This window comes from Xiphias gladius, chromosome 1, assembly GCF_016859285.1.
Source record: "Xiphias gladius isolate SHS-SW01 ecotype Sanya breed wild chromosome 1, ASM1685928v1, whole genome shotgun sequence".
NCBI lineage: Eukaryota > Metazoa > Chordata > Actinopteri > Istiophoriformes > Xiphiidae > Xiphias > Xiphias gladius.
The window spans coordinates 2,252,220-2,272,556 of record NC_053400.1 but is presented as its reverse complement, the minus strand read 5'-3'; the positions used below and the strand labels follow the sequence as shown (position 1 = coordinate 2,272,556).

The window sequence follows — 20,337 nt, the reverse complement described above, 5'->3', positions numbered from 1 at the left end:
TTGCATTTCTTGGCTGTTCATGGGACTTCTCAATATGCAGTCCAAAGAGGTGACAAACAACTGAAGGAGGCCATCATTAGGCTGAAAAAACAAAACAAACCGATCAGACAGCAGGCAGACACTTTATGGGTGGTCAAATCAACTATTTGGTACATTCTTAAAAAGAAGGAATGAAATGGTGAGCTCAGCAACACCAAAAGGCCTGGAAGACCACGGAAGACAACTAAAGTGGATGATCGCAAAATTCTTTCCTTGGTGAAGAAAAACCCCTTCACAACATCTAGCCAGGTCAAGAACATTCTCGAGGAGGTAGGCGTATCATCATCAAAGTATAAAATCAAAAGCTGCCTTCTAAAATGTAAATACAGAGGGCTTACCACAAAATGCAAACCACTGGTAACACTCAGAAACAGGAAGGCCAGATTAGACTCTGCCAGAAAACATCTAAAAGGCCTGCCGGGTGATGACACACGATTCTTTGGACAGATGAAACCAAGATTAATTTTGTACCAAAATGATGGGAAGAGGAGAGTATGGGGAGGGAAAGGAGCAGCTCATGATCCAAAGCCACCACATCATCTGTCAAACATGGTGGAGGCAGTGTCATGGCAAGGGCATGTATGGCTGCCAGTGGAACTGGGTCACAGGTGTTCGTTGACAATGTGACTGCTGAGAGAAGTAGCAGGATGAATTCTAAACTGTACAGGGCTATACTAACTACTCAGCCACATGAGGCTGGCGCTTTTCAGATGGATAATGATCCCAAACACACTGTGAAAGCAGCCCAAGAGCTTCTCACGGCAAATAAATTGAATATTCTTCAATGGTCAAGTCAGTCAGCTGACTTCAAACCAATTGAGCATGCTTATCACTTACTGCAGACAGAACTGAGGACAAAAAGACCCACAAACAAGCACAAACTGAAACCGGTTGTAACAAAGGCCTGGCAAAGCATCTCAAGGGAGAAAACTCAGCATTTGGGAATGTCCACGGGTTCCAAACTAAAGTCAGTCATTGACCGCAAAGGATTTTCATCTAAGTATTAAAAGTAATCCTTATATCTATAATTATGTTGGTTTGTCCAATTACTTTTCTGCCACTGAAAATGAGAGACTATGTATAAAAATGGCTACAATTGCAGTTCATGCAATATTTTTGTTAAACCCATTTAATTAAAGTTGTAAATCTACTTATCACATCTTGATGGCTATTTTAACTGCATTGAGGTGGTGTAGAGAGACAAAATTATGAAAAATTTGTCCAAATACTTATGTACATAACTGTATTCTGACATTTCTGATTTATACCATTAAAGGATACAAAAATGCATTTGTAATTTGCGGAGGATTACAAATAAGTCAACTTTACACATTACACTGTGCGTGTGGATGTGAGTGACAATATATTCATGTGTATATAGAGCTTCGTGAGACACTGAGGGCTCTGCAGGCTGAAAAAGCGTTAGTTTTGTTCAGCATGCTGTACTAAGAACCAATCTGCTCAACAGTACAAAGCATAGACTTATTAACTACCTAATATTTGAAGATGGCCAAATCAGTCATGAAGTCATGAAGATTTACTGGTCTCAATGATTGTGAATAATGTATTTCATGATTTCCTATCCTACTGGGCCTATGTTGTGAAAAACAAATACGGAGAAACTTTTAATCTCTCGAATAATATTATGCACTAATTTTTATTCTCATCTCTTGACTTTGTCATGAGCAAAGGATGAAGCAGCATGACACGCATAGCCAATGTCCATCGGATCTGGCTGCATTGTGTCCTGGCTTTGATTGCCTCTGCCAGAGACGATCCCCTCCTATTCCATGTCCACTGGCTCCATGACTAGAACATCTCACTTGCAATTTTTCGCTTCACTATCTTTACGTCGTTTATCTATTTTTGTCAGAGCAATTTGAATCTCTTGAGCGTTAGATTCAGTTGTAAATGTAAATAAATGCCTGTATTTACTGGCAATTAACTTAAATTATTTTTTTAATGATACATATCACTGAATTTGTCTTCACATATACACAGCAAAAGTAATTTTCTGTGTTTGTGGTTAGCGAGAGGGAGAGAGGAGGAGAAAAGCGAGAGGAGGGTTGGTGTAGTTGATGGCCCATTAAACCTCTGTTCATTCCCCTCCTGCTCTCTGTGATCACCAGTAATGTTGTTTAATACAGCCAAATTCACAGCAGGCCTTTAGTTGGACTCATTTACATATTTTTTGGTTGTCAGACAACGGAAACTTGAAATTTCATCGCATGTAATTTGTAACAACTTATCAAGCTGCTGAGGTTTAGATAAAATCATTATTTTATGATCATTGTCTCACAAATTCAACATAAATATAGTTTAATGACAGCAGCTGTGCCGAGATTGGCTATATTGACCTTTAAAATGAATGACCACAGAGTAAATATTCAAGTACAGCTACAAAACATCTGTTACCACATCTAAAAGAGCTGTAAATGTATATTTATGCTTTTAAAACAAAAAAATGTTGGCAAAATAACTACAAACTATATATAAATGTGGCAGCTGAAGAACAGGCGTGCCTCAGCTCAGGCTGATGGGATTGTAATTAGTTTTGCAGGTATTTAGTCATAAACCGAAGGACTAGAAAAATTAATATTTTGACCTGATAATGGCACTACATAAAAAGTTAAAGGTCTCCCAAACCTCATTACAATTCATCCAGAAGGGGACATGAGTGTCTGTACTTTCATGGCTACTCATTTAACAGCTGTTAACAAAACAGCTCACTCAAAAAAACCACAAATGTAAAAATGTCAACTTCATGGTGGCACTATAGGAAGTCGAGGGATTTACAAAGTCAATAGGGTTCATCTTCTGGAGACCACGGATGTCTGTACAAAATTTCATGATAATCCATTCAATAGCTGTTGAATATTTCAATCTGGATCAAAGTAGTGGACCATTCGACTGACACTGCCGTCCGAACTACCATGCTGCTAGTGCAGCTAAAACTGCTCACAAAATTAATTGATAGGAAAACAGTTACATCCCTACAACATTGTGGAACAGGGAAAAAACATGAGCAGTCAGACGATCAGACAGGTTACGAACAAATCAAAAGTTTATCTAGACTTAAACAATCTGTAAACATAAAAAGTAAACAATAAAAAGTAAACATAACTGAAATGTTGATAATAATCCCTCATTGTGCTGGAAAAATATGTACATGCACAACTATTCTACTCTACAGCATAAAATTTCCCCCACAATATATTTTTCTCATGCAAAAACCGGCATATTAATGTAATTTGTAGAAAATGTGGTAGCAACAGAGTACTGATGGTATTGTTGAAGATTTTATTCCAACGATCTTGTCTTTCTGCCAAGAATAAGTCAGCAATGAACAACATAAACAACTGTCTGAAACATTTGTTCCTAAGAATCAGGTTTAAAAGTACAAAATTCCTAAATTAGTAAAGCTTGGACGAGATGACTCAATACATCAGAAATGACCGAAAAAGTTTTCATCACATCTTTGAATAAATACAATGTTAACTGCTTTAACATGTGTTGGTCTATGCAAGGTAAAGGACAGAGGTAAAGTGCTGATCAGGCCTGCTTGAGAAACGTCCTGTTTTTCTTTATAAAAGATAAATAGAGCCAATGCCATTAATCTCAGTGCTTTTAAAATGCCTTTATTTTCCACTTCTGCTCAACTAACAGACTCTTGTTGATCTCTTTGCTATTATACCAAAGGGAACTGGGGCCCTGACTATTTTAAGATTAAGAAAAAAACCACTCCACAGACATCTTGACCTTCTCTCATTTTACTGCCCGACTACATATTTCTTTTTAGTCCTGGCAAGACAGATGTATGACAAAATATATTCTTAAAAGATGAGGCTGAAATGTCAGGGTAAGTGCTGCCTTCATATTTTTAATAGTGGTGAAATTAAATTTAAAAGGGTTGGTTGCTGCCACAGACCTTTTACCTTCTCAGGCTCACCTAACTGGAACCTACCATCTACTAAGGTTAGCATAGGTTGAGCTAGACTGATACAAAGCTTTTATTTTTCAAGTTTCTTAAAACAATAGGCAGGTACCCATATGAACACTTACACAAGTGTTGTTTGCTGTATTCATTCCTCCTGTTCATTCTAGCCATTAAAAGATCAATTCCTAATGCGATTTCAAGGTAAGTGATGTGTTCACAAGTTCATCTGACATTCATTTGAGGCTTTAATAGTGCGGCCATTTTCCAAAGTTACAGTCATTTTAGTACAAAATGTCGTTCTTTTGTTCCCCTGAAATGAATTTCTGTGCCGAGCTGCAGTGGAGGGACAACAGAAAAATTTGGAATTTTGTACTAAAGAGCCAGTATAAATTATTTTTTCACAGAAAAAGTGTGATGAATGACGGAAGTTTAGATTTTAATTTAGCCTCTAAAGTTAGCCATGATAATGGCTTATGCATCTCAAACACATTAGCACGGAAAGAACAATGAACTATTGTTGAATCTCTGTTCTGTGTAGTTAACTTTTTTTTAAAGAGATTTCTCAGCAGGACTTCACCAGACAATATATATATATATATATATATATATATATATATATATATATATATATATATATACTATATATATATATATATATATATATATATATATATATATATATATATATATATATATATATATATATATATATATATATATATATATATATATATATATATATATATATATATATATATATATATATATATATATATATATATATATATATATACAGTATATATACTAGTATATATATATACTATAGTATATACTATACTATAATATAGTAGTATAGTAGTATATATATATATATATATTTGGCCAGCCAGCCAAACTGATTAACAGGGCAAGAAGAGCCTTGGTCAGGAAGGTGGAGCAAGGCCCAAAAGTCATTCTAACAGAACTTCAGAGGTCTTCTGCATAAATGACAGAACCTGCCGGAAGGAAGATCATCTCAGCAGAACACCTGCATCAATCACGCCTTTATGGTAATTTAGATTCTAGATTGAAGCCACTTAGAGTAAAATACATATGACAGCCCACTTGGAGTTTGCCAGACAGCATTTAAAGGACTCTGAGAGCATGAGGAGAAGGGTCTGATGAGACAAAAACTGAATCCCTTTGGCAGAACTGAAAACACCCAAGTCTGGTGAACACCAGGCACTGCTCATAACCTGGCTAATACCATCCCTACAGTGCAGTGTTTAATTTTGGCAGGTGGTTTTGATTTAGTTTTAGTGTTAAGTCTCTTGATGAAAATGTGTATTAGTTTTAGTCAAATTCTAGTCATTTTAATTTTTGTTAGTTTTAGTCTATTCCTAGTCAACTAAAACTTGTTGACAAACATTTTTGTTTAGTTTTCATCAGTGACATGTTAGTCTCATTTTCCTTATACATTTAAAATTTTTGTCTTCAGTGCATTTTGAGGCTACATCTGTCACCATCTTTGTGTCGAAGTCACTCTGCTCTGCAGTAGTAGCAATCTATTGGCTGTGATAATGCTGCCAGCATGCCTGTACGACATGGCTCAGACAAAGAATGATGGCAAGCAGCCAGCAGTACTCGTATTGAACAATAGAGAAGACAGAGTGGGAGGGAGCCATGAAGATGCTTATTATGACTGATTGCTGTGATGCTTTGGGATGAGGTCAGCCAGGTCCTGGATCACTGCCTAAAACCAGGTTGCTGCTGCACAGAGGTAAAACAGTGGAGGTGTGTAGGAAAAGTATGTTAGCGCATTCCATGCCATTCTCTATATTCTCGATATCTGTTAGCTAAACTTCCTATATCTCTCATGCCATATGGTCTACAACCAGGTCTGAGTGGCTGTGTGATAAAATATAGAATATAGAAGGTGAATAGCAGCATCCTTTAACTAATGGTACAGGTCACTTGATCAGATGTAGCTGATAGCTGTGGGACAGTGCCCCCGTCATTACTCAAAACACAGAACACCAACGTCACTGGCTGGCAGAGGCTCGCTGTCCGAAAGTATCTGGCTAAATCTGAAAATGCTGTTTACAGGTAAAAAATAATGTGCATCAACAGTACTGTTTTCAGGTTGTTCTTCTAAAGCACTCACAATGTAGTTATTTTCATTTATATACTTTCTGTCTCTGTTCTCAGACAATTTAAGTATATAAATAATTTGGAAAAGAGGAAAAGTGTTTAATAGGGATATCGTCGTGGCTAACACGTTTAACTGGGCAAACAGTACTGGCGCTGCTGCACTGAGACACTGATAATTGCATATTTTATGATAATAAACCTGTCAAAATAAACTTAAATATAGCTTAATAACAACAGTGGGGTTGATGAGTGTCAAATGAGTGATTGTGATTGGGAAAAGTATATGTTTTTGTTTTCAGGAATCTCAGTTTTCTTCATCCACATTTTTCAGATTTATTCTCTCTTGCAGTTATTGAAAAGCTCAGGATCAGGTGTAGTCAGAAGAAAAAAACTGCATTTTTCAGATTCATCAGGCTCAGTTTGTCAAAGTTTTAGATCAGCTATTACTTAAAATACGTGTAAAAGTCATCAATAACATCTTTTCATCTTGTTACTATTTTCCCGTTTCAACTCAAACACACTTTTCAGAGTTTCTGCGAGGTCTGAATCAAGGGTTCTCAGAGATTTTCATGACAAAGACTACCAAAAACACAGACTTTAGCCTAACAGTGGGGACCATATGGGAAGACGTAATCTGTTGCTAATTCTGTAAGGAGTTCTGGAAGTGAAGAAAATGATGTGCAGTGACAGTAAAGATTCTAAATGAGGGAGAATTGTTCTTCTTTTCCTTCCCTCTACATCTTTGCTCAAACACACAAACAGACTTGTTAATGTGAGTGTCAAAGAGTCAAGACAACATTTCAGGCAAAAAGGCAGATAATAAAAATCTAGATCAGCCAGATTGAGAGATAGTGGTAGGGAGACCTAGACATAGAGAGAGATAGTGAAGAAAAGAGCAGGGGAGAAGGACAAGAGGAGGGGACATGAGGGAGGAGGTGGTCAATGAAGAGAGCAGAGGACTGATGAGGCCGAGAATTGGGATCCCAGCAGGGCTCAGTTGGGACTGGAAACTGTGTCAAGGACGACTGAGGAAGAGACGGATGAGTCAGGAGCGTCACAAAACTCTTACTACTGTGCACACACATTTAGGCTCTGTGTGTAGAAATGGTAGCTCCATTCAATTTCTGTTCACTTCACAGTCAATTCATTGCTGATTTTTGAAAAATATATTCATCAGTTTTAACCAACCAAGGGACTCTTGCCTCCCTTTGCCAAGCTTCCCCTAAAATTCATGGCCATCACTAATAATAAGGAATATTTTCAGATACCGAAGGGGAAAAAATTACTGAACCTTTGCAATGTCCACTTTTTACCATGTCCACCTTCACTCCTTGCAAAACTCAGTAAGCCCGTTAGACTTTCCATGCTCGATTCATGATCTTCATGATTTTAATAAACTTTTTATTTTATCTTTTTTTTTTTTTTAGCTTGATTTGGCTTATGCTTGATGGTTCAATTATTTAATTAAAAAGTGTACTGCCAAGCTCCACTTTAAAGCTAGGATGGACAAGTCCTAAAGATGTACAGGATGATTGAAGGCTTGAACATCTACTGTCCCACGACAACTGAGTAAACTCAGTCTGTTGATGAAAACCACGTCACATGGTCGGAAAACTGTCCATTCAGCAGTCCTTCAGTTGAGACTGTTGGTTCCAAAGTAAAGAAGGAACTTTGAAGCACAAAGTCTAATTTTCTATATCTGCATATGTCAGATACACCTTTTACTTTTTTCACATTTTATGTTGAAGCCTTATACTAAAATCATTTTAATTCATTTTTTCCCTCATCAATCTACACTCTACCCAATAATGACAAATCTACACAAAACCCCGTAATGAAAAAGCAAAAACAGAATTTCAGATTTTTTCCCCAAATTTATTAAAAAGGAAAAACTGAAATATCATACTGACATAAGTATTCAGACCCTTGCTATGACACAATTTAGCTCAAATGCCTTCCATTTCTCTTGATTAAACTCAGTCTGTTGATGAAAACCACGTCACATGGTCGGAAAACTGTCCATTCAGCAGTCCTTCAGTTGAGACTGTTGGTTCCAAAGTAAAGAAGGAACTTTGAAGCACAAAGTCTAATTTTCTATATCTGCATATGTCAGATACACCTTTTACTTTTTTCACATTTTATGTTGAAGCCTTATACTAAAATCATTTTAATTCATTTTTTTCCTCATCAATCTACACTCTACCCAATAATGACAAATCTACACAAAACCCCGTAATGAAAAAGCAAAGACAGAATTTCAGATTTTTTTCCCCAAATTTATTAAAAAGGAAAAACTGAAATATCATACTGACATAAGTATTAGGACCCTTGCTATGACACAATTTAGCTCAAATGCCTTCCATTTCTCTTGATTATCTGTGAGATGCTTCTACACCTTGATTAGAGTCCACCTGTGGTAAATTCAATTGATTGGACATGATTTGGAAAGGCACGCACCTGTCTATTTACAGTTAGCTCCATAAGTATTTGGACAGTAACACAATTTTCATAATTTTGCCTCTGTAGACCACCAAAAAGGATTTGAAACAAAGCCATCAAGATTATTTATTTCAACTTTATTTCAAGGGGTTTAACAAAATCATTACATTAACCGTTTAGGATTTAGAGCCATTTTTATCCCCTCATTAGAGTCCCTCATTTTCAGAGGCTCAAAAGTAATTGGACGAACCAACATAATATCCTTTGCGGTCAATGAGTGCCTGAACTCTGGAACCCATGGACATCACCAAATGTTGAGTGTCCTCCCTTGAGATGCTTTGCCAGGCCTTTACTGCAACCGCCTTCAGTTGCTGCTTCTTTGAGTGAAAACCAAGCTCAGTTGAGTTGAGGTCACGTGAATTACTTGGCTATTGAAAATTATTCCTTTTTTGACTTGAGAAGCTCCTGGGTTGCTTTTGCAGTATATTTTGGGTCATTACTCATCTGTACAGTGAAGCACTGTTCTATCAGTTTTGCAGCATGAATCTGAGCAGATAGTGAAGCCCTATTTATTTGAGAATTCATCATGCTACTTCTATAAGCAGTCACATCATCAATAAACTCGTGTGACCCAGTTCCATTGGCAGCCATACATGCACATGCCATGACACTGCCTCCACCATGTTTGACAGATGATGTGGTATGCTTTTGATCATGAGCCGTTCCTTTCCTTCTCCATACTCTTCTCTTCCCATCATTCTGGTACAAGTTGATCTTGGATTCGTCTGCACAAAGAATCTTTTTCCAGAACTGGGCAGGCTTTTTTAGATGTTTTCTGGCAGAGTCTACACTGGCCTTTCTGTTTTTGAGTGTTACCAATGGTCTGCACCTCATGGTAAACCCTCTATATTTACATTCATGAACGCGTCTCTTGATTTTGGACTTGACAATGATACGCCTACCTCCTCGAGAGTGTTCTTGACCTGGCTAGATGTTGTGAAAGGGTTTTTTTTCCACCACTGAAAGAATTCTGTGATCATCCCCTTAGTTGTCTTCCGTGGTCTTCCAGGCCTTTTGGTGTTGCTGAGCATATTGAGAGTTCCCATGAACAGCCACCAAATGCAATTTCAATACCTGGAATCAACTGCAGACCTTTTATCTGCCTAATCTGTTATCAAATAATGAGGGAACAGGCAACACCAGGCCATGAAACTGATTGTCACTCAATTGTCCAATTAATTTTGAGCCTCTGAAAATGAGAGATTATGTATAAAAATGGCTGTAATTCCTAAATGTTTATTGCAATATTTTTGTTGAACCCCTCGAATTAAAGCTGAACGTCGACACTTCAGTTGCATCTTGACTCCTTCATTTCAAATCCATTCTGGAGGTGTACAGAGGCAAAATTACAAAAACTGTGTTACTGTCCAAATACTTATGAACCTTACTGTAAGCTCTCACAGCTGACGATGCATATCAGAGCAAAAACCAAGCCATGAGGTCAAAGGAGCAGCCTGTAGAGCTCAGAGACAGGATTGTGTCGAGGCACAGATCTGGGGAAGGCTACAAAATAATTTTTGTTGCGTTGAAGGTTCCCAAAAGCCCGGTGGCCTCCATAATTCTTAAATTGAAGAAGTTTGAAACAACGTGGACTCTTCCTAAAGTTCACTTGGAGTTTGCAAAAAAAAAGCACCTAGAAGACACTCAGACTGTGTGAAACAAGATTCTCTAGTCTGAGGAAAACTAGATCAAACTGTTTGGCCTCAATTCTAAGCATCATGTCCTTAGGAAACCAGTCACTGCTCATCAAGTGCACAATAGCATCCCAACCGTGAAGCATGGTGGTGGCGGCATTATATTGTGAGGGTGTTTTCCGTCAGCAGGGCCAGGTAAGACTGGTCAGGGTGGAGGGAAAGCTGAACAGAGCAAAGTACAGAGATATCCTTAATGAAAGCCGGGTCCAGAGCTCTCAAGACCTCAGACTGGACCGAAGACTGACCTTCCCACAGGTCAATGATCTAGACAATGACACAGCCAAGACAGTGCAGGAGTGGCTTGGGACATCTCTGTGAATGTCCCTGAGTGGCCGAGGCGGAGCCTTGACATGAACCTAATCGAACGTCTCTGGAGAGCCCTGAAAATGGCTGCCCACAAATGGTTCCCATCCAAACTGACAGAGCTTGAGAGGGTCTGCAGAGAAGAATGGCAGAAAATCCCTAAAACCAGGTGTGTAAAGCTTGTTGTGTCATACTCAAGACTTGACGGACTTGAGGCTGTAACCGCTGCCAAAGGTGCTTCAACTAAATATGAGTAAAGGGTCTAATAACTATGTCATTGTGATATTTCAGTATTCCCTTTTTAATAAATTTGCAATTTCTAAAATTCTGTTTTCGCTTTGTCATTATGGTATTGAGTATAGATTGATGATGAAAAAAATGAATTAAAAAGATTTTAGCATAAGACCACAACATAACACAATGTGAAAAAAGTGAAGGGGTCTGAGATAGAAGCAGGTGAAAGGGGTCAATGTATAGGAGCTGGTCAACTGTCAAATTCACACTCCAAACAAACAGGGGGCAGCATATTGCCAGATAGTTGGGGTGTCCACCCCATCATAAGAAACAAGGAAATGCACTCTTTGCTCTTCGAGAGGTTGAGGTGTGCGAGGGAGAGAGAGAGCAGCTAGAGCAGCAGCATCAGTAACTGAGCTTTAGGAGTGGTTGAATGTCAAGAGAGGATGGCTGCAACACAGGTTTATAGCCTACTTGCAGTTACTACTACTTCATCCTGAGGGCAGACTGTACACTCCAGTCACTCACTATCGCCTCTTGAGGTACAAATTGTTATTACAAGTTTCTACCATAAGTGGAAAAGTGAACAAATGTATGACAGTACTGAGATGAATGTGATATCAATCATCTGACCATAAGTGAGACAGCAAAATATCTTCAAAATGTTAGATTATCATTTTAAGAAGAAAAGTCTTGAAGTTTTATGCAACCCAGCTAAAAATTATCCTAAAATAAACAGTTTTTATCTTGAAATGCCACAATTTACAAACAGAAGATTAAAAAGCACAACTGCACTTCGCAGTGATGGAGTACAGGGGCGTGCTTTACAAAGATGTTCTACTGTCTTAAGTGGAACACTACAAGAGAGAGTGTCATTATTAATGATGTGATCTTTACTGCACTGAGATGAACCCAGCTGGCTTTTGCCGTCACCCTGGTGTGGTTGACATCAGTAAAATCATTCAGTTGGTGTTTTGCTAAAGATCTGGGACACTAGTCACCGCTGGCATGCCGAGAGAGAAGCCTAATGCAAAACAAATGTTTTCATAAAGTTGCCCAATGTTGAATCAGCATCATTCATTTTACTCAGACTCCTTTTTTTCCTCCCTGAGGACTGATGTGGATGACTCAGGCGGTAGCTCGGTCTCTTCAGACAGCTGCTTCGCATTAGGTCCTTATGATGAGAGTTTGATGTTGCCCAGGTCTTTAACCCCTGTGACAAACTGTTGGCCTTACTAAGCTCACCATCAAACACCACTGAGCTGGCTTTGTGTTTTCCCTCTGCTGCAATCACAGATAAATCCCCAAGCTGGTTGGGTGTATGGTACTAATCGAAAACACTGAACAGAATTAAACAAAGGACTTTTGTTAAGTTACTCAGAGAGTTTCCACAGTTTGGTGTGTGTGAGCCCAAATACATGCCATTCTGCCTCTTACTGGGAAATATTACACCAAACTGTGTGCCGATATAGTGAAGATTTTTTTTTTTTTTTTTAGCAAAGAGAGACATGATAGAAAAATCCTAAAATCAGTCAAGGAAAAAAAAAACCTCTTCAACACACATCTGCTGTATGAGCTCTTAAATTTTAGGGCTGGTTTAGGCCTCTACTGCCCTCTGTAGTGTAATTTAACATACTTTTACGATACACCATATGGCCAATAGTATGTGGACACCTTAACATCACAGTTGTAAGTCTTTGAGTTGAATGTGTCATTCCTAAACTATGGGATCTTCTATAAATTCCTCCATTCTTTCTGTCTTTCCACCCCATGTTAAACATGACTGCAGAAATTTGCTCTCATTCAGACACAGGAGCATTAGTGCGGACCATCACTGATGGTAGGTGATAAGGTCTGACTCAGTCAGCATTCCAGTTCATCCCAAAGGTGTTGGATGTGGTTGAGATCAGGGTACTGCACTGTGCCTTCATAGTTGAGTTCCGCCTTTTTCACTCCATCACCAACTTTACTAACTAACTTTATATTTTCATATTCTTCATCATTATCATCATAATAACAAAAATTAAATTTTATCTATATAGGTCTTTTCAAAAATAAATGTACAAGTAATGTTACAAAGGACTTCACTAGGCACTTACGATAATGTAATTTTCAGTCGGCAGTTTCGGCAATGGTAGAAATACAGTAAGTGCAAGATTAATGTCAGTAGTCAACTACCTACATTTTCCTCTAGATGTTTGCTTAAAAAACGGTTTGTACTTTACAACACGGAATAAGGGACATCTTTTGGAAAAATGGTGTTCCCTCCATCCTTGATGGTCAACAATGTCAAAAGCAGCACTGAGATGCAGTAACACATGGACTGAAATTTTGCCTGAATCAGTGTTCATTTGAATGCCATTTAGGGCCTTAATAAAAGAAGTTTTCGTGCTGTGATAGGGATGATAACCTGACTGGAAGTGTCAAAATTTAAAGCTGTTCTTATTTACATGTTTTTCTGTTTCTGTTGTTAGACACCAGAACAAGTATGAAATAGGGACTGAAACATGGCCCTTCCAGACTACATGTTAAGCAGCAGTCTCTTCCATGCCATTTCCAAGCTGCTGCTCTGCACTGCTTAAATCCTGATTTTATAACCGCAACGTCATCTGACAAAATCACCATAGGCATAAATTAAAGGTTTAACCAAAAATTCAGTAGATTTGTCAGTAGGTGCTAAAAAAAAAAAAAAAAAGGAAAAAAGTTGCTAAGGGGCTCTGAAAAGTCACTAAATCTAGCGTCAAAGGTGCTAAATTGGCAACCATGTCTGTAAAAGCCCCTCTGAAGATGTAGAAACTATTAGCGCCAATTCATTTAGACAGAGCAACTGCCAATGAGGAAACTCAAACACTCTGCTGACCCACCAATGGCTTAACTTCAGCACTCAGTCAAGCAGCATTGGCCGAGCAATGGTGTAACTTCATCACTCAGTTAGTCAAGGACATTCACATTTATAAGGTTGGCCCCGCTCTTACGGTCCTACCAAAGAGAAATTAAACTTAAACCGTTATGTCAGGGATTATAATATGTGAAACCCACCAGCACCAAACACCATGTTCATTTGGAAAGCTGTAGGATGATGAAGCTGATATATGTTTTGGGCAAGTCTTCGTTACCCAGAACCTCTACAACAGAGATGCAAGTACAAAAATAGCAGGACCCATTGGGCCACATCAGCCACATTTATGGGAAACAGGCCAGGTTGAAATAAAATGGATTTATCCCTTAAGAGTTCCCTTCATTGGAACTAAGAGGCCTAGCCCAAACTATGAAAAACAGCTCCAGCATAAAAATACACTACTGTTCACACAGATCATTTCTAAACTGCAGTTTGACATGAGTAATTAACTAAAATATATCAATATAAGATTTGTATAATTAAGACAGCAGAAAAAAGTAAAAATGAAAGAGAAAGAAAGACATCCTTGGAGTAGCGAGTGAGCAAGGTTACTGTGGTTATAACTGATAACAGCCATGAAAAATAAGAGAAGTGACAAATACTGTGGCTGAACAACTTGCTAATACGATCATGATCAGGAAAGAACCTGTCAGATGAATTATAACTTCTAAACACCTCCATCTGCTGCAAAACCAAATTCTGTGATCCACAGCTATCCTTAGGATAGATTAGACTCCCTTTCCTTTTTTACTAGCTATGTAACATTTACGATGTTCACCACCTTAGTTTGGTTTTTGCATGCAAATATTAGCAAACTGGCCCTTGACATAACTGACCAACTGACCAACCAACCTTGCCATTCCTAATGCCAGACTGCTAGCATAGCTACAAACTACAACTTGCGCTGTCTATTAAAACTAAAAAGCATTTGTCACTTATGAATAGGGTCTAACATCAAAATGGTGCCATGGGGCCATATTGCTAAATCCACCACAGTCCCATCTGCAGTGACAACAACTGAACTTGGAAGTGTTCCACAACGGACCCTTTAATGAAGGATGAAAGATTGATGCTCCCTAGTTGTTTTTTTTGACTGTTTTTTTTAAATACAATATTCCCACACTTGAAAGTCCAATAAGTAAATATGTCTATTTAGTAATATGTAGTGACAGCTGTAGGGACATTATTTTATGAAAATATATTCAAAATATTTTGATTACATTTTGTTTGTATGAAGCCACTATGTGTTATTGGAAAATTCCATACTTTAGGAACATCAAGTAATAATGTCAAGAAAATGTAGTATCACTTGTGACTATCTACTACTGTGTTGTTTATTTTGGTCTCCACCAACTCCTTTAGCTGCTAAATGCTTCACTATGTTCAACAGCTATTCTTTTACTTTGCTGTCTGCAGTTTGGTGTTGGGCAGTTGGCATATGGTGGGTTTATCATCCTTTTCACTGAAAACAGCTGCCTGCTGTTGCATGAAACGAGGTGGATGACAGCAGAGTTGCAAGCTGGAAACCCAGTTAGTTTCACTAAATTAGCTAGAGTGACTAAAAGCTAAGGAGAACTGTGATGTTGGGTCATAATTGTCTGTGGATTTGTCTTCGTAAGTAACTCCTTTAATATTACACAAAGTCTTACATCCATTGATCCATAAAAATTGATTAGTGCAGCTTTCAAGACATTGTGTGTAGTACTTTGGTGTCACCTGGTAGTATCAAGAGTGACACTGTGGCTGATAGCAATGCATTTCACTATCCCAAAAGATCCTATGAAATGTGTAGTCATGTTTTTTGTATAATAAAACATTTGTAAGCTACAGACCACAGTTTTGAGTCAGTTATGTATATAAATATTCTTGTAAAACATATCCAACATCTTTGCTGATTTAAAGGACCAATGAAATTTTTTTACGACAGCTCATTCCGACCAACATCTTTCACTGATGTCCAGTGAGACACTCACCTGGATTGAGAAACCTCTAGTGGATCACTGAGGCTGCAGGTTGGATTCAAAGCTGTATTGTCAGACAGCCAGAGCATGATGGGAGGCCTTCATTTCCTGAGGTGCTGTTTCCAACAGCTGGCAGGAAACAGAGGGGGGGGGTGCAGCAAAACACAGTACAACAGCTGCTTTTACCTTGTCTGTCTGCCTCTGTGTGTGTGTGTGTGGATGTTTTCTGTTATTCATTTAAAACAGGCATAAGGGATGGGTTCTCACTCCTAAATGCACTCTCATGACACACCGTCACACACACAAAGACAAACATAGCACTTTGTCATGCAGTCCGTGCATTGCGCTGTCTTGTGGTTAACTCGCAAATGCTGTTTCCCACATCAAATGCTGCTTTGTGTGTGTTTTTGTCTGAGAATGGTGTATGTGTGTGTGTATAGTTCTTTCTCCCTCCAATTACTTGCTGCAGCCGTCAGATAATAATGGAGGTCTAATCAATGCCAAGTCTGATGGGGTTTACACATCGGCGCTCCGCCGGCAACTTCCTCCCTGCCCGCAGTCGACTAACAGGACAGGAATGATGGCTCCAACAAGGTCCAGACACACAGAGAAAGACGGAGTGTGATTTTGTGGATCTGCACAGGGCAAAAATTGTTTCCACACTGCCTGCCACTAGTTCAACTTTCTGCTTTGTCATCAAACTTCTTAGTGGAATGCACTGAGAGTCCTGGGGAAACAAGCTGAATATGTGGTACTTAATCATTACAAAATACCACTGTTAAAAAGAAAATAACGAGAAACTCCGCTCTCACTCACAACTCCTGAAGACGTTTCGCCTCTCATCCGAAAGGCTTCTTCAGTTCTTACTGACTAGTGGGGAGTTCCAGGTATTTATTCTCTGGTGAGATCAGTAACACTTGTGAGTTGTTGAGGTCACAAGTCACTGACCTTCCCAGTTATGATGTGAGTCGTTAGGATCACACTGGTCAACATGTGGATGGGTGCTAACACCTTGAGGGTAGTTAGGGTGACAAGTAAGTCGTTGACCCACCCTGCCATCAGTCATTGAGGTCACATGTGTCCCGGTGTGGATGGGTGTTCAGCTGGGGAGTGAACTTCGAACTACATTTCAGGTGGCTGAAAGGTGGTGTCTCAGACCACCTCCTCTGTTTAGTGACAGTTGTTTCAGATTGACAAAAATGGCTTCTTTAACTCCTCTGTCAAACCATCGGACTTCTCTGGCCAAAATGTGTCCATCACTGTCCTGAAAAGAGTGTCCTTTGTCCTTAAGATGCAGGTGGACTGCTAAGTCCTGACCTGGGGAACTTGCTCTTCTGTGTTGTGCCATGCGCTTATGTAGCGGTTGTTTAATTTCCCCAATGTACAGGTCTGTGCACTCCTCGCTGCATTGGACTGCGTAAACTACATTGCTTGTGCCTGGGTATTTTGTCCTTAGGATGGACAAGTTTTTGCTTCAGAGTGTTACTGGGCTTGAAATGCACATACTAACATCAGCATGCTAACATGCTGACAGTGACAATGTTAACATTCCGATGTTTAGCACTTTTAATTTTTACCATGTTCACAATCCAAGTTTAGCATTTTAACATGCTAACATTTGCTAATTAGTACTAAACACTAATTAAAACTTAAGCGGATGGGAATGGCATTACAGTAGTTTTGTAGGAGTAAGGGACAGCCTGTGTCAAGCTTACTCAGATTTTTTCCAGAGCATCACATGAGCAGAGCCAAGCCACCAAACTAAAATGCATATTGCTGTAATAAATGGTTAAAAACCTTTACGTTAGCATCCTGACTGAACTGGTGATGCTAAATTCATCCAAACAGTTGTCAACTTGACTCAAAACTAAATATGTCCAAGAGGTCCATGTTATTCCACCTTGGTAGCTCAAATGCTAAAGAGATAAGTATTGACACATTGGTACTTTCTATTTCCAACCATAATCAAATACAGGATTATTACACCCATAGTTTATATAGAAAATTAGTGGTACTTAAAAGATTCGAAAAGTCCAGCAATGTTAGATCAAAGCTATTGATCAAAACTATCACTGTGCAACCAGTCACAGTATTTGCAACTGCAGGGTTTGTACTATGCAGACCACTCTCAAATCCATTTACAACCCATCTCTAAGTTGGCAGTCCAAACTAAATAAGGAACTTGGGGTTATGTGATGCTCATACACAGGGTAATTGTCTTATTGATAACTTGTTCCTACTGTGCATTCTGCCCTACACCCAAACTGACTGATGACTGACTGTATGTCAAAATCCTAATGCACATCCCCTTCATTATTCATGAAAGTCAAATAGGAGAATCACAGACAAGTCAGATTTACATTCAACATTTCCAGCACTCTGATTAAAGTGCCCAGGAACATTAATGTGAACTGACATCAATAATGCACAAAATTACAATCAACATGCCACATTATACACATAATATACAAGCACACACAAATACCTACTCACTATAGGGTGTTCAGACTACACACATATTTTAGCAAATTTTAGACATGCCGCAATCGCATACAAAGTAGAATCTGACTAATGCTGGGGTTTGAGTCCTATACCAATAGAAACTTTATTACTAATAATTTTTTACTCCACTTCATGAAATAAAGGGAGACAGGAGCAAAACATAGAGAGAATGAGAAGCATAAAGCTGTACAACTGCAACTAATGATTATTTTCATTATCGATGGTGTGTGTGATTGTCAGAGAAAGACTTCAAACGTGTATAATCATTTAGCCTGAACACATATTTGTTCAGCTTCACCTTCTAAAGTTCCAAGTTCTCACAGAAACTTGGAGGACAGTGAGCAGGCTTTAAAATAATGATGTGGGAATCTAGGAAGGATCTGGGTTTGAGTTTAAACTTAGGTCATAAGTTTTAAGAGTGAGATGTGCAGGAGAGAAACATATTGGATAGTGGTAGTACTCTGAATCAATAATGACATTAGTGTGGGACACACTATATGCAAAGTATATACAGCAACAGCAACATGTCGGTCAAAATAAAAGCGGCAGAGGTCAGGGCATCCTGACTTATACTTCCTAGTTTAAGTCAACCTCCAACAATGCTGAATCCTTCATTTCCCATGATGTAACCAATATCATCTTTTTGTTACACCCTTCCTTCCTGGTATGAGTCCACATCTTTCGAACTCCAAACCTTCAGTTTGTAATGCTACTTTTAGGTCTAAGTTATTTATCTGAAGTCCAAGCCGAGATAATCCTGTTGACATCGTCAGGGTTATTTTCTGGGACATGATAAAGCTCTTCTAGAGCCACACAAGATTTTTACAACTTTTTTCACAGGCTGAGACTAGGAAACTGACCTTTCTGCATAAAATGTTTGAACAGTCAGAACTTTAACATTATACAGTTAAAAAAAAAAACTTGTCAGTGTGCATTAGATGTAATGTAATTGTGTCACTGTTTCTAAATTACCTCAAATATATCTTTGACATTTCTGCTTGTAATTTCTTGTTACTTATCGGCCCTGCATACCAATATATTCCTGATAAGCTGAAATTGACCGATTGGGTCTAACCACAACAAAAGCACCAAAAACCAAGAATAATTCACTTCCTTTCCCACTATAGAAGGGTGCTAATTCTCTAAATCACTTGTCTAAATCAGAAGTGTTTAGGTCATCTGTCAGACAGGAACAGATACACCTATAGTAAGTGGTGTAAAATATTGTATGTCTGGTGTTGTGCTCATTGATGGCTGTTTCCACAGTTGGAGAAACAATTTACCAATCAGAGCGTTGTAGGACTGGTGGGACTGAAAATTTGTTCATATTTATAGATGCAGACAGCATTCAGAAAGTGGACGTACGCGCACTTCTATACATACTACAGTTGGGGGTCTGCATACACAGACGCATTCGACAAATACGCACTAAAAAGGAAGATGAAGACCTCACGACAGCAAAAAGAAGGGCTCCCTTGTTCTATGTTGTATTTGTTACTTGTTGTAAAATACCATTTATGTCTTTGTACATCCTTAGAGATGAATTATAAAAATGTAGATAGAAACGGATCTCACAGCTCTTTAAATCTGCATATTTCTTTGATCATCATGAAAAACTACGGTTAGTTACCTGCTAAATTCTCTGCCAATACAAACCACTAACACAGTCTCTGTCTCGACTAAGTTGTAGTAAATTCACAACGCTTCATTGTTGCAACCAAAAACAAAACACAACATTGTATTGCTGAATTTATCCATAATTGACCTAAAATCCAATAATTAAGTGACCTGAACTGCTAAATGTTTTATCAGATTTCTACTTAATATTTAATTTCACATAAACAATTTGAAGCTTGGTGACTGCGTTTCTTGTATTTTTGACTTTTTAATCAAAGAACCATATATTTTCTAGCAAAGTTGCTCATCTTTTGTACTCATGATTCAATCAGTGTTTCATACCCTTGCAAGTCTCAGAAGTGTTCCAACTGCCAGTAACGTAACATTATCTATGAGACAACTGAAGAATTTTTACTTTCCTGAAAGCCCAAAATAATTCTTCCTACTTGACAGCTCTATACCACATGATGTACACCAGATTAGACTCATCACTGAACACAGACTCGTTAATTACACTTTTTC

The 20,337-nt window shown here is 38.4% G+C and overlaps 1 protein-coding gene across 3 annotated transcripts in view; it reads right to left on the bottom strand.

The window, feature by feature from the left end:
* Positions 1-20,337, bottom strand: part of efl1 (elongation factor like GTPase 1) — a 102,067-nt gene that overhangs the window by 54,398 nt on the left and 27,332 nt on the right. The window lies entirely within an intron of this gene.